General features: G+C 40.2%; 1 protein-coding gene across 2 annotated transcripts in view; it reads left to right on the forward strand.

Moving 5' to 3' along the window:
- The window catches only part of LOC123802294 (aldo-keto reductase family 1 member C15), a 115,753-nt gene that overhangs the window by 44,469 nt on the left and 58,654 nt on the right, over window positions 1-12,630 (forward strand). Inside the window, exon 2 of one of the 2 annotated variants that reach the window (XM_045812889.2) lies at window positions 6,152-6,221. The exons of the other annotated variant lie outside the window; for it this stretch is intronic. The gene's annotated coding sequence lies outside the window, so the exon portion shown is untranslated. The remainder of the gene's footprint in view (window positions 1-6,151; window positions 6,222-12,630) is intronic. 2 annotated transcript variants of the gene reach the window in all.

Below are 12,630 nucleotides of genomic sequence, written 5' to 3' on the forward strand. Positions count from 1 at the left end.
CCACCCCCTGTGTAAAATGAGGGGTTGCCCAAATGACACCCTATGCACTCTTTTTTAACCTGAACCTTTTGAAAATTTTCTAATCTCCGGAAGAGTAGAAATAAGAGCATTATGAACACTGGTATACAATTTACCTAAATTAACCAATTGTTAACAGTGTGTGTGTGTGTGTGTGTGTGTGTGTGTGCGCGCGCGCACAATCCGAGCCATGTATCTTGTAAAATGCCCCACATTCTGGATTTGTCTGTTTCCTCATGTTTAGGTTCAGGTTAAGCACTCTCGACAAGAACACATCAATGACATTATGTACTTCCTATTGCGTCACATCAAGAAGTGTGTGAGAACAATTTGTTCCATCACTGGTTATATTACTTTTGACCGTTTAGTTAATGTGGTTTTGCTAGTGTTCTCCATTGTAAGGCGCCTTTTCCCTGTTCTAGTCAATAAGTAATCTGTGTTGATATTTTGAGAGCATGTGAGTATCTTGTTTCCCGGTAACATTTCATGCAGTGGTCTTAGCATTTACTGACAACATTTGATAAATCTTAACATAGAGGATGCAAACAGTGACTTTCTAAATCTATAATTCATTCCAGTTTTATTGGCTGGCACTTATCTGCAGAGAAGAACTCCCCACCCCCACCTTTCCACCTTTCTCTCCCTCCCTGTCTCTCTCTCATTTCTGAATATCAGCACAGACTTACAGATTCTTTTTTAAATTCTGGGCATTATTATCCATTACTATTATTTTTTTATTCTCAAATTATCCAAACTGTGTCCAATAGTGGCCCTTCAGGCTAGCTCCTGGATCCTTTGACATGTCCCTATTAGTTTCTTTTTATTTTTTAAATACTTCCTTACTTTCTGATAAGACAAGACAGTAGAGGCTTATAATTTCACTATCAAAGGACTGGGATCAAACATTGTTCCAAGAAGCCCTTGTTCTTTTTAGTGGGGAATGGTGTTTAGAAATGATATTTAGTGGGGGCACCTGGGTGGCTCAACAGCTGAGGGTCCAACTCTTGGTTGTGGCTCAGGTCATGATCTCAGGGTCCTGAGAACAAGACCTGCATCAGGCTCAGTGCTCAGCAGGAGTCTGCTTGGATATTCTCTCCCTCTCCCCCTCCTCCTGCTTGCACACATGCTCTCACTCTCTCTCTCAAACAAATAAACAATTCTTCAAAAAAGAAATGGTGTTTAGTGGAGAACTCCAGATGTGCTCCTTGCTACTATGGTATCACTGTTTTTAGGCCCTTTCTATAGAGTGATCTAAGAAATAGGCCTTAAGGAATAACACTTCCTTCCCAAGTTGACCTATAGATTCAAAGCAATCCCAATAAAAATCCTAGCAAGGATTTTCTTTGAAAAGGCAAAGGGCCTAGAATAGTTAAAACAATCTTGAAAAGAAAAATAAAGTTTAAGGACTTAGGCTACTAGGTTCAAGACTTACTATGAAGCTATAATACTGAGGGCGCCTGGGTGGCTTAGTTGGTTGAGACTTTGCCTTCAGTTCGGGTCATGATCTCCAGGTCCTGGGATCAAGTCCCACATCAGGCTCCCTGCTCAGTGGAGAGTCTGCTTCTCCCTCTCTCTCTGCCCCTCTGCTTTTTTCTCTCTCTCCCTGTCAAGTGAATAAATAAAATCTTAAAAAAAATACGAATGTTATGAATCAACAAATAGATCAATGACACAACAGAGAGAGTTTAGAAACCCTCACATACCTGGCCAGTTGATTTTTGACAAACACACAAAGTCAGTTCAATGGGAGGGCAAATCTCCTCAACACATTTTGCTGGGACAACTAGATAAATGGAGAAAAATTAACTTCAACTCTTACCTCCCATCAGACACAAAAAAGAATTTTATATGGACCATAAACCTAAACATAAAAGCTTATAACATGAAGCTTCTATAAATAAACATGGGAGACTATCTTTACGAATTTATATTGGACAAAGATTTATTAGACAAGAACCAAAAAGCATAAACCATAATAGAAAAATTGGTACATTGAATTAAAGTTGAAAAAAAATCTGCTTATCAAAAGAAATTGTTAGGAAATGAAAAGGTAAGTCACAGACTGGAAAAAAATATTTTTCAAAATATATATTTGACAAAGGATATAGATCCAGAATAGATAAGCAATGCCTACAACTCTATAGTAAAGACAAAACCCGATAAAAATTGGCAAAAGACTTCAACAGACATTTATAAAACAAGATATAAAAGTGGTAATATGAGGCTGGCAAAGTTGTCATCAGTATTAATCATCAGAAAAATGCAAATTAAAACCAAATTGAGAGACTTCCACCTTCTGCTTAGGATATAGAGGTCTAATCTAACAAAAAACAGTTACTTGCCATCTACATCAACATAAGATTTCATGCTGAAAAACTGAATGCTTTCCTTTAAGATGGTGAACAAAGGATGTCTGCTGTCACTCTTCTTATTCAACATTGTACTAGAATAATTCAAGTGCAATGATTCAAGGAAAAGAAATAAAAACACACAGATTGTAAAGGAAGAAATAAAACGATATTCACAAATGACATGATTTCTATACTAAAAATCCCAAAGAATCTACATGAAAACAAGTTAGTTTAGTAAAATAACAAAATTCAAGGTCAACATGCAAAGTCAATTGTATTTCTTTATATTAGCAAATGAATAATTAGAAATCAAAATAAAGAGTACCATTTACAATAGCAACAGAAATTTTTAAAAAGCTACTTAGACATAAAAATAATTATGTGTGACTATGGAACATAAGAACTAGGAAGATCGGTAGGGGAAGAAAGGGATAAAGAAAGGGGGGGTAATCAGAAGGGGGAATGAAGCATGAGAGACTATGGACTCTGAGAAACAAACTGAGGGCCTCAGAGGGGAGGGGGGTGGGGGAATGGGATAGGCTGGTGATGGGTAGTAAGGAGGGCACATATTGCATGGTGAACTGGGTGTTATACGCAACTAACGAATCATCGAACTTTACATCAAAAACCAGGGATGTACTGTATGGCGACTAACAATAATATAATAAAAAAACATTTAAAAAAAGTAATTATGTGTGAAACGCGTATGCTGATAACTACAAAACGTTGATAAAAGAACTCGAAGAATGCCCAAATAAATGTACAGATATACCATGTTCATGGATTGGAAGACTACAGATAGTACAGATGTCAATTTTTCCCATACTTTACTGGCAGAATCAATAGAATTTCAATTAAAATCCCAGCAGGAATTTTTTTTTAAGAGATCAATGAGCCAATTCTAATGTATATGGAATGTTAAGAAGTTAGAATTGCCAAACCAAATTTGAAGATGAAGAACGAAGTTAGAAGACTCACTGTACTTGATTTCAAGGGTTAGTAATAAAGCCATAGTAATCAAAGGAATATGACTTTAGAGCAAAGATAGACGTATAGGTTAATGGAAGAGAACTGAATCCAGAAATTGACCTATACATATATGATCTGTGGATTTTCAGTAAAGGAGCAAATGCAATTCAATGGAGAACAGACAACCTTTTCAACAAATGCTGTGGGAAAAATTGGATACCCATATGCAACAAAAGGACTCCTACATTACACCACATATAAAAATCAGCTCAAAATTAGTCATAGATCTAAATGTAAAACCTAAAACTATAAAACTCCAGAGGAAAATGTAGGAAAGAATTTCTTATGAGTTTGGCAAAGTTAGGCTAAGATTTCTAAGATACAATGTCAAAAATCATGATCCATTAAAGAAAAAATGCTAAGTTGAGCTTTAGTAAAATGGAGACCTTCTGATCTTCAAGATCACTAATAAGAGAATGAAAAGACAAGACACAGACTAAAAGAAAATATTTGCAAATCACATTTCTGAAAAAGAACTCGGATTTGGTATTTATAAAAGAAATCTCTCAAATATTTTTTTTTTAAGATTTTATTTATTTATTTGACAGTGAGAGACAGCCAGTGAGAGAGGGAACACAAGCAGGGGGAGTGGGAGAGGAAGAAGCAGGCTCCCAGCGGAGGAGCCCGATGTGGGGCTTGATCCCAGAACACCGGGATCACACCCTGAGCTGAAGGCAGACGCTTAACGACTGCGCCACCCAGGCGCCCCGAAATCTTTGAGATTTAAAAAAAAAAAAAGAAAAACGGGTGCCTGGGTGGCGCAGTCGTTAAGCGTCTGCCTTCAGCTCAGGGTGTGATCCCGGTGTTCTGGGATCAAGCCCCACATCGGGCTCCTCCGCTGGGAGCCTGCTTCTTCCTCTCCCACTCCCCCTGCTTGTGTTCCCTCTCTCACTGGCTGTCTCTTGCTGTCAAATAAATAAATAAAAAAAAATCTTAAAAAAAAAAAAAGATTTGCAACACTATGAAACAATGTTACTTTTCATTAAATTTAGTTTTTGTTTTGGATTATACAGTCATTTTTTGTAAGACACGGTTATTTATGTTAATAGGTGATGGGTTTACTATTGTTATTTTTAAATGGATTAATGCACATTTTTACAATTTCCCTGTTTTAATGTTTATTATGATAAATATTGATAAATGTATCTTACATAAACAAAAGTTCTTTGGCATTCCCTTTAGAATGTGAATGTGTCCTGAGACCAGAAAGGTTGAGATTTGCTATTATAGACAGCAGATACTATGGGAGTTCAGGGGCAGCATTTGCTATAATTGTTTCAGCCAAGTGTTCTGCGGGGAAAGGCTCTTTGGTTTAAGGTCAGTTCAGTTTTCATTAAATGCCCGGTTGAAGCTAGCTCTCAGATGGCCCTTAAATGCAAACTTGTCACTACTGTTATTTATTAGATTCATAGGCAGCACCACTTACCCAACAGGTGCTTTAGAAGCACTTCATTCTAGAATGATGCTAAGAGGAAGATGTATCCTCCCAGATGAGTCAGGAATGCCAGGAATGCTCTGGTTCTGACCATATTGCTATTGTTGTGCTCACTCTGTCCACCTTGAGACTTTTTCTGACTTAGTAAGTGTCCATGGATCTGCAGTTTAGGAAGGGCAAGTCAAAGAGGACAAGAAATCCCTTCCTTGTCTTCTTTGCAACTATCAGTCACAGTGGATAGTTCTTTGCTGCGTGTTAGAATAGGCATCTGGTTTCTTTGTCTCTTCCTTCATTCTGACTAATTGTTGATTAAAGCTCTGCATTTACTTGATTCTTTGGTTGTCACCTTTCCCCACTGTCCTAACCTTTTCTAACACTCCTCCACTCAGTGTAGTCTGAAGAGCATTCTATGTAAATGAGGATAAATCTATCCAGAAATGGATTATCTTCAGAAATATTTGTAAGGGGGGAGTAGGTGGGAGAAAAAGTTAAATGTCACTAATAAATACATTTCAGTTTTCAACAAAAGAAGTGCTTCAGTGATGCTCTGCTTTGCCATTTCAAAATTATAGGACTGGTTAATTGTCCCATTTGGAAGAAGAACACGCTGGGCTTTTAAAAATAAATTTCATATAATGAAGAAAATCTGCATTTTGGATACAGTCATTTATCCACTTAAATATTCATTGAATGCCTATGGGTGTGGGGGATGGTCTTGACTTCCGGAGATTAAAAATGGAGTGGGACAGTCATGATTCTTGCTCTCAGAGCTCATCTCTCAAAGCAGCGTCTCTCAGAACAAGCTCATTTCCTGTTAAGAATGGATAATTCCTATGTATTCTTCAGTTCTCAGATTAAGTGTTAGGTTAGGTGTCTAAGAACTGCTGGATCAGAGGAACTATACTTTTATGATGTTAAAAGATATTATAATACCAGAAAAATATTGCCAATTGTCCTCTGTAGTGATTGTATCAATTTGTACTCTTAATAGGATTACAGGAGAATGGAAGTTAAGGTCCACAGAGTCTGAATGACCTGCCAAGTGAGCTGGGCTGAAGATGGGTAAACAGGCCGTGGCGGGACAGTGAGATGACCCACTGTCACAAGAGGGGAGGCCAGGGTGCTGTGGGGACATCCCCAAGGACCCCTTGTCCAGTCTTGGGTGCCACCCAAAGATTCCTAGATATCGAAGCTCACACTTAGTAGGACAGTTGAAGGATGAGTAGGAATTATTCATTCCCAACAGGAAACGAGGTCGTGGTTTACTCAGAGATGGTGTGGTCTTGTTCAGGATCTGATGTTCCTTTCTACACGACAGGCTATTCTGACGCTGCCCACCTGAAGAGAAGCAGGGAGGAGTCCTGGGAAGATGCTTGGCAAACTTAGAGGTGTGTTGCTTGTTGCATCATGAGCAAAGATAATATGCAATCTGTAAACTACGTGCTTATGGATGTAACTCACTCACATGATTCAAAGTACGAGAGGTACACAGAGGCACACAGTGAAAACTGCCTCTTTCACCCGGTCCCTGAGTCACTGAGGTTTCCCTCTGGAGGAAACCAAACTTACACATTTCTTGAGCTTCCTTCCAGAGATATTTCATGCAGAAAACAAATAAATTATATACACACACGCATATGTACATATATACATGTACGTATATATACATATATATGAAGTATATATAATGCTGTATATAACTATATAATTTATATACATATAATTTTTATGTTGTATAGATACAATTTTTCCTCCTCTTTTCCACAAATGTTAAAGAACTATAGCACTTCCTCATTCTTCCACATTCCAATTTAAGATGTACCATAATTGATTAAATCAGTCCCCCGTTGATGGTCAATCTTTTGCTAGTAAAAACATGCTTCCATATGTGTGTATCTGTAAGATAATTTCCTAGGAGTGGAATTACTGGATCAAAGAAGCTATACTTTTATCATTTTGAAAAAAATTGCCAGATTTGCCCCCATAGAGGTTATATCAATTTACACTCTCAATAGGAATACATGAGAACGCAGCCTAAGGCCCCCTGAGTAGAACTTTGGGGATCGGAATTGGAGGACATGATTACACAACAGTAGCAAGCCCTTGGCTTTCTGATAAGTGTGATAGCGTGGGGGTGGACAGTTCCCACGTGGTCGGACCTGCGATGGACCTGCTGGGACGGGTTTAATACGGCTGCCCTAGCCAGCCACAGAACTTGCACCTGAGCGCTACAAATGTCATCGTGAGACCCAGAGAACAAAGAACAAATACAACACGAGTTTTATAATAAAGCCATGTTTACCTTATTATACCAAAGGTCTCAGGCTCATTAACTGCTGGAGTTTAGAATCATTCCCATTAATAATACGAAATTCTCACTGGCCGTCAGCTCCAGCTGACTGTTAAATGTCAGTCTTTTATAAACCTCCTCCCTAAATATTTCCGGGCTTACTCGGGGGTGTGTACATGTGGTAACAAATCATTCCTGACCATTCACCCGCTGGCTGGTCCAGATAAGGTTCTGAAGTCCCTGGTCCATATAATTCACAGCTTTGCTGCTAAATGGATGGAATTGTGGTAGGCGCTTTTCCTATCTGTGAAAGTGAGACATTGCCCCCAAGTCTCAGGAGGAGAGACCCCACGGCCCACCAAGTCTCTCCCCACAGATAAAGCATTTTGTCCAACTTCCTTCACCAGAACTAACCAACCCCAAGGCCCAACCAAGACATCCGATTACATAAATAATAAAGATTAAAATTGAATCAAGTGGATTTATGAATGGAGAGATAACACTTACGAGTTGTTTTTATAAGAGGAATTAACAACCAATATATTTCTGTGCCAGTTGAATTGTAGCGTCTAAAACGTATTTAATTGCTTTAAAGAAGCACAAATAGAATGGCCCCAGTACATGTCATCAGCCTATCTGATGGCAAATATGATAGTTGACTGCAAATTACTATTACTGCCCCCAGGCAAGTTGTGAATTCAGGGCATCTTCTCCCTGACCCTGAGAACGGTTCAGGTTTGTGCCGCAACTCACAGGGCAGCTCGGACAGCTCGGGAGAAACGAGGATTCTTCCCAAGGGGAAAGGTAATGTGAGTTAGGGTCAAGACTACTCCTAGGCCTCATTGATAGGGGCTGAAGTTTCACAGTAAAAATATAAATTATCATGGATTAGGTCAACCACACTCTCCTTTAGCTGCTTCGGTCTCCTCTGTCCTCCAGCTTTTTGTCCTTTAAGCAGTAAAGCATCAAAGGCCAATTTTAAGTCTTGAGTCTTGGGAGGGGCAGGGACAGCTCAAGGTCAAGGAGGCCATTCTTTCTGACTTGGCCTTAGGACCTTGAATCAAAAACACAAAAGGAGCCCTTGGGCCTTACCAGGATTAGGAATTCAATTTAGGAGTTTAGGGTTAGTCTTGGTTATTCAATTTAGGAGTTTAGGGTTAGTCACGAGGTGCTTGGGTTAGTCATGGTAAGTAAGCCCTATCTTTTCCCAGTGTGTCCGGCTGTGCATAGCTCTCCTTAGAGACTGTCATGGATCCCATGCAAATCTTTTCATCTCAACTCAACTAGCTGTTCTTTCAGAATTTTCCTAACAGAAAGATAATTTTAAAGGCAAATTTGTAAGTAAATGGTGTATAAAATAGTCACAGGGTAATGGATAAGAAAGAGCTGGAGCTTTGGAGGCAGACAAATGGGTTCAAATCCCAGCTCAGACACCAGAGCTAGAATAAAGAATAGGTTCTAGAATCGGGAATAAGAATCAAGAATGTGCTTTTCCAATTCCTCATCCATTAGATGGGGATAATCGTTTCTATGTCATGGGGTTGTTGTAAAGGTCACAATGAGATAAGGTGTATGAATTGTTAGCAGAGCACCTGGCACAGGGTAAGTCCTCAGTATATGGTTGCATTATTACTAAGAGCATAATGAAAAATTATTTGGTATTATCTATGTTGACGGCAATTTCTGTCACTACTTGTCTTCATTTCTGTGAGTAAATACGCTCTGTCAACTTCATGTGGAGAACACAGGCAAAAGAAATGTACGTAAATTCAGATCTTACAACTTGTGGGCCCTTGACAAATACTTGAGACGGGCAGAGTATGACATTCCTCCTGGAACTCCCAACCGTCTCAATGTTAATGCCTTGCTAGAAGGAAAAAACCACCTTAGCTTGACAATAGCTAGGCCTCCAGGATTCTGTAAATCTTCTTTAACATATGAAAACCCTTTTGGAAACTTCCTTTGTCTCTACCCCTCCCCCCCACAACTTAAAAGTGTATCAATCAATCATTTCTCAGGACCACAGCTCTTTCTGCCCAGACGTACTGTCCCTGTGCTTTAATAAAACCACCTTTTTTTGCACTAAAAACATCTCAAGAATTCTTTCTTGACTGTTTGCTCCCAGACCCCACATCAAATCACACAAACTCAATCTCCGTTATCTTTGGCAGATTTTTCCCTCTCTGCCTTCTCCATGCCCTTGGCTTGGTTCAAGCCTCTCTTATTTGTTACCTGAATAAAGGCGATTGCTTCCAATTCAGCATCCCTGACTTCAGTCTTGGCTTCCCCTAATGCCAGGGTTTTTCTAACTTTAAAGTGCATTTGAACCCCCGGAGGGCTCATTAAATCACAGTGGCCAGTGGCCAGTGGCCGGAGAGAGAAGGGGCAGAGGATTTGCATTTCTAAGTTCCTAGGTAATGCCGATGCTGGTTGGCTGGTCTGGAGACCACACCTTGAAAACCACAATGTTGGATGCCCTGTTGAAATCATCACTTGGAGAGATTTACAAAATATTCTTGCCTGGATCATACCAGCTCAGAGTCTGATTTAAGCAGTCTGGGATGTACCTTCAGGTGCTGAGTTTCTTAAAAGCTTGCCAAGTGTTATAAGGGGTAGCCCAGGTTAAGAACCACTGCACCAGAGCAAACTCCCCAAAATCCTTCCCCAAATTTCCCCGTAAATACCATAGTGCTTCACCTCAGTCATCCCTAAACGGACCATGTCTTCTTCCTCATCTGTTTTCTCTCAGCTCTTCAGTTAAAGTTACTCTAACTGATTTCCCTGAGTTCACCTTCACTGGCAAACTCATAGATGCTTTTACATTTTATAGTTTAAACACCTGGCCATATTTCCATCCTAACGTGGGTTATGGTTGTTGGTTTACTTGTTTGGTTTCTCAAACAGAGAAGGAACTGTGTGCTGTTCATCTCTGTATCATAGTGCATGGAAAGTAATAGATGTTTCATAAATGTTTGCTAAAGGCATAGTCCTTTATGTAGCTGTTATATTGCAGATGAAATGCGGGAATGAGAAAGGCACAGTGTGGGGAAAAGAGCACTGGACCAGGAACCAAAGGGCTGGGCTGTTGCCATGGATGAGCTGCCTTGTGACTAGACATTTCTGTGGGGTGTTTGCATTTACTTCTCTGGGCAACCTTCCAGGGTGGATATTATTACCCCATTTTCAAGATAAAAAAAAAAAATAGAACGTTAAGTAATTTCCCCAACTTCCTCCAAATCTCTTTCACTCAGTCTGTCTGTCACTGGTCACTTCCCCCTTAAGAATGATCTCTTGGGGGGCGCCTGGGTGGCACAGCGGTTAAGCGTCTGCCTTCGGCTCAGGGCGTGATCCCGGCGTTCTGGGATCGAGCCCCACATCAGGCTCCTCCTCTATGAGCCTGCTTCTTCCTCTCCCACTCCCCCTGCTTGTGTTCCCTCTCTCGCTGGCTGTCTCTATCTCTGTCAAATAAATAAATAAAATCTTTAAAAAAAAAAAAAAAAGAATGATCTCTTGGCTTTTGGGAATGATGTGTTCTGGTTCTCTACCTTCCCTGCAGTTTCTCAGCCTCCTTTCGCAAAATTCTCTTACTTGGGTTTGTCTTGTCACGTGTACTCTTCCTGGGAGAATTCTGGAAGCTGTGGCTTCTTCCTTCCGAGGATAACCCTCCATCTGTATTTACAGCCCAGACAGCTCTCCATCCAGGGCCCCAGACTGTACATCCAAGTGTCCACTCAGTATCTCCACTTGAATGTTCTAGAAGCACATCACGGTCAACATTTCCAAAGCTCAGCTCATTATCTTCCCTCTTCAGCATTCCCTAGCTCTGTTACTGGCCCTATTGCTTGGCCAGATGCTGGAACAGATCCTTGATTCCACCATCTTACTCCCAGCTCTCAACTAAGCAGCTACAAGATGGGATGAAGTTACTTGTCCATACTAGTTGCATCCTGTTCTCCAATATGACTCCCCCCTCAATCCTCTGCACAGGAGCAAAGCATTTTTGCTGAAATGCAAATCATTATTTGGCCCCAAAATTCTTTCCCAGTGGGTGGGGGGAAAAAATCTCACTAGCAGATGTTGGAATTCCTCTTAGAACAGAAATTGTCTTGGTTTAGAAAAATACTTTCAAGTTTCAGACAGCAGGTGAAAACCTGGGGGCAGGAATTTCAGGAGTCAGAAGACTGGAGAAAGATACATACTCATTATGATTGGGTTTCCCTCAAGCAAAGAAGCAAAGATTTTTGATGGATTGTTTAATATCCTCTTCTAGCATCAGCTTCTGACACACTGATTCACAAAGCAGGAGAACTTTGTGAACACAAAAGTAACAGGATTGCTTCTAAATGTGTTCTGTCAAGCCTTAACTACAGATCTTAACACAGTCCTGACATCTTCAGGACATCCAAGAGCCCTTGCCCCTAATTGGCCTGTGCAGAAATGAACCTGAGCCAACTGTCCTGAGGATAATGAAGTAATAACAAGATTGAAATGGGAAATTGCCAAGGCTTAGCTGAGCCCTGTGTGACAAGACTCATCTATTGCTTCTCCCTCCTTAGTAGCCTCACTAAGAAATGGAGCAAGAATATGGTTCAACAATATTCAGAAAGCATTTTCTGGAACAAAAATTTTGTACCAGGTTCTATTTTAGGGCTAGGGATACCAAAACAGCTATGGTAGGGCCACTCCATTGTCCTCTGTGACCCACACGCAGATGGAGAAAATAGAAAAAACATAATTCAGTCCATAAGAAATATCACCACATTTTTTAAAATGCTATTAAAGTTGAGCAATTATTATATCATTTGGGTGTATGCCAGAGGCTTTGTTTAGAAAGACAAAAAATACCTATTCTGTCGCTAACAAGCTACTCTCAAAGGAAACAGGTAAGTATATTTACAAAGGCTAGGTGTATCAACAGGGTGAGTGAGTTATTCCTCTTCTCAAAGCGTCTTCCTATCTGGACATGAAGTATTGCTGTCTTGGAATGGAACATTGGCATTTTCAGTTCAACCAATCTTTTTTGAGGACATACCGTATGAAATTTTCTGCGAGGGATACAAAGATTAATAGGGCTGGGCACTTGTCCTCAAGGGCTTACAGGTGTGTGTGTGTGTGTGTGTGTGTGTGTGTGTGTGTGTGTGTGTGTGATCAGGGACAAAAACTCAGCAGGAAAGCTATCATAGACTGGGTACTTCCTATACACCAGGCACTACTCAAAATTCTATATAACCTCATCAAATCCTCACATGTAAGGATTTCCACAACCATGTAAGGTAGGTGTTAGTCTTGCTTCAGGCTTAAGCGACTTTCCCAGGGTTACAAAACTAGTAAGAAAAGGATCAAAGAGAATTTCAAAATGAAGTGATATGGGGGCTCAAAGGAGGAAATATCATATTTGAGTAAGAAGGTATCAGAAGCTTCATCGTGGAGGGTGTTTTTGCAAGACCTTGACATCTGGGCAGAATTTTGAAAGGCAAAGACTGTGGGTATGGGAAATAGTCTCGGTA

The sequence above is a fragment of the Ursus americanus genome, chromosome 31 (assembly GCF_024610735.1).
Source record: "Ursus americanus isolate L20-20 chromosome 31, mUrsAme1.1.p, whole genome shotgun sequence".
NCBI classification, from domain to species: Eukaryota; Metazoa; Chordata; class Mammalia; order Carnivora; family Ursidae; genus Ursus; species Ursus americanus.